The 3,124-nt window shown below is 53.5% G+C and overlaps 1 protein-coding gene across 1 annotated transcript in view; it reads right to left on the bottom strand.

Annotated features, from left to right (window-relative positions):
* PITRM1 (pitrilysin metallopeptidase 1) overlaps positions 1 to 3,124 on the bottom strand; it is a 28,189-nt gene that overhangs the window by 4,585 nt on the left and 20,480 nt on the right. The window lies entirely within an intron of this gene.

Below are 3,124 nucleotides of genomic sequence, written 5' to 3'. Positions count from 1 at the left end.
GCCGGAGACCCAGCTGCCCCGCGCCAGGCCGCTGCCGTGTGACGGACACGCCGGTTCTCGCCAGCGGGCGCTGACGGTCACGGTCACCGTGTCTGAACCAGAAACCCATCAACGCTGAACCCCCTCTTTAACCCTGCACGTGTTTGACGTTATACTTCTTTGACGTGAGTCTAAATCAAAAATAAAGGAAACTAATGTCATGTGTATCTAGGTTTTTCAAAGATTAAAACTAAATTCTTCAGGACTTTGTTGATTATGAGGACAAAACAGATCTCCACCTAATGTAAGAAAGTTAGATTCTTTCGTGTGCTCCTCACATTTAACCACACACACCCCCCATGACACTAGAGAGGAAAGGGGGCGGCACTGCAATACAGACTTCCTACAAAGTCACCTCCAGTAGCAGAGAAGCCAGTTCAAGGGCCAAGCCTATGCCCCGCGTCCAGAGCCGCCCTTGGCTGCACATGACAGGCCAAGCCCCGTGCAAACCCTCCTAAGTCCTCCCGCGTTCATGACGACCCCCCAGCGGACACACAGCAGGTACCGTGCCCCAAAGCAGTGCAAACAAATAAGCATCAGAAGAATCAGGAAAACCAAACACCAACATTCAGGTGATTGTCCTTGTATCCTCGACGAACAAAAGTCAGGGCTTCAGACAGGTGGGTTCTGCCAAACAGCCGAGAAGTCAGCCTGTGTTCCTCAAACTGCTCCAGAAGGCACCACATAAAGGCGCAGCGCGCTCACGGCCTGGAAGGATCCATGCCGTTCAGGGCCTACACTAGGAAGCACTCTCCCGACTCAGCTAATCCCCGTCAGACCGCCCCCAGCTTCCCCACAGAACTAGAAGGAGCCTGTAATTTGCACGGAACCGAGAAAGACCTCACATAGCCAAAGCGGTTCTGGGAAAGCACAAAGCCGGGCATACTGTAATCCTGGATCTCAAGATGACTCCCAAGCTGCAGTCATCAGGACAGCAGGAGGGCGGCTGGGGAGACGTGGAGGAGGAAGACCGTGGACCTGCTCCCAGGGACACGAGGAGAAAACACTCACGTCCGGGCACGGAACCCAGAGAACGGCCAGGGGAAGGGCAGAACAATGCCCTCTCTGGGTAAAGGCCACATCGGAGGAGGCGGCAGGAAGGAGAGAGAGCAGGTGACACAGAGAAGGGTGGGAACACCCCTTACCCCGGGGAACCCCCGCTGGGGAGGGGGAGTCCCCTCAACACTTGCCTTTGAAAACGAGAGGGGCTGAATTTTGTGAGTTCTCACACCCAGTGGGACATAATGCCTGGAATCTATTTTTTTTAATATTTTTTGAGAACGAGTGACAGTGTGTGCAAGCAGGGGAGGGACGGAGAGAGGGAGACAGAGTGTTACGCAGAGCCCAGGTTCAGCACAGAGTCCAACATGGGGCTTGATCCCATGAGCCTGGATCATGACCTGAGCTGCAATCAGGAGGTGAATGCTCAACGGACTGAGCCACTGCCGCCACCCCCCATGACACTCCTCACAAAACCCGGCTTGCATGAAGCCACGCCTTCCCCCTGCTGGGGGGGATCCTCCTTCCCAGCCCCACTCGCCTCAGTCCTGGCCCTGCGGGCCCCTCCCCCAGAAGACCAGCCCGAACCCGCCAACACCACATCTCCAACCCGCGTGTCCTGGAGGGCCTGGGTCCCAGCGGCAGCCAGGGAAGGACTCACTCCAGCAGACCAGTGCGTACCCCGCTAAAACACACCCCACCCCTGCTGGGGAACAGACGCTGCCCACAAGGTAGCCAGACAGCCTCTGCAGACGGAAGAAGGGCCGGGCCGAAGCGGGGCACACCTAGGAGGTGCCCGGCCCTGGGGAGCAGGGGACACTGCTGGGCACAACACAGAATCTTCTTAAGGCCACTATGTTCAGAGCAAGACCAGGAGCTCACTTTATAAACATATGGAAAAAGAGAGTTGGACAAAACGAGGAGACAAAGGAACGTGTCCCAAATGAAAGGAAAGGACCAAACCACAGCCGGAAACACGGAAACATAAAACATGTACCTGATGGGATACACAGCAGACCAGACGCGGCAGAGGAACAGATTGGTGCCCTGGAGACAGAGCAATGGCAAGTACCTGAGCTAAATGAGAGGGGAGAGCATTGTGCAAACTGAGAAGAGTCTCCGGGAACTCAGTGACTCCCATCCAGCAGAGGAGTATCTGCCGTATAGGGACCCAGGGACAGAGAAGGGGGCAGAAACTTTAAGAAATAATAGCTGAAAACTTCCCTAATCTGGGGACATTAACAGATGACAGATCCAGGAGGCACAGAGATGCCCCTCTGACCCCAAATCAACCCCAGGAGGTCCACAGCAAGACACACAGTAGTGTGTGTAGCAGAAAGTAGTGATAAAAAGTCTCAAAAGCAGCAAGAGAAAAGAAGGCCTGACACAAGGGCCATCCCCCTAAGGCCATCAGCGGACTGTTCGGCAGAAACTGCACAGGCCCCAAGCGAGGGGAAGGATGTATTCACAGCCGAAAGAAGAAAACTCTGCAGCCAAGAATACTCCGTCCAGCAACGCTATGGTTCCGGACAGAAGGAGAGACAAGGGCTCCTCAGAAAATGAAAACTAAAGAAGTTCCTGACCACTACGCGAACGCTGCAAAGAAATACTAAAGGGGACGCAGCGTGGAAAAGAGAGACCAGAAGTGCGATCATGAGAAGTAAAACAGACAAATGCGGTAAGAAGTGTTTGTGTGAAAATCAGCCAAGGGATTCATAAAATACAATGTCTAATACGACACCAAAGACGGATGGGAAGAATGGGTCCGTATTTAAGTGACCAGTGAACTTAATACAGGTGACCACACAGAGAAAATGTTACACCCAACCGGAGGGGAACCACGAATCAAAAACCGTAACAGACATGCAAAACAGAGAAGGAGGAATGCAAGCACACCACTGAAAGCCAACAAACTATCAAAGAGCGGGAGCTCTTTCTCTTTCAAAATAAGTAAATAAACATGTAAATAGAAAAAATGCACAAACACAGCCATAGATAGAACTGATGCTTCTGATGCTTGCCCTGGAGGGGCAGGGAGGGGGAGGAGTTGAGGGGGGGGGGAACGAGGGGTGAGGGGGGCGGGGGG

The sequence above is a fragment of the Suricata suricatta genome, chromosome 10 (genome assembly GCF_006229205.1).
Source record: "Suricata suricatta isolate VVHF042 chromosome 10, meerkat_22Aug2017_6uvM2_HiC, whole genome shotgun sequence".
Lineage (NCBI taxonomy): Eukaryota > Metazoa > Chordata > Mammalia > Carnivora > Herpestidae > Suricata > Suricata suricatta.
This window is presented reverse-complemented; position numbering and strand designations above follow the sequence as displayed.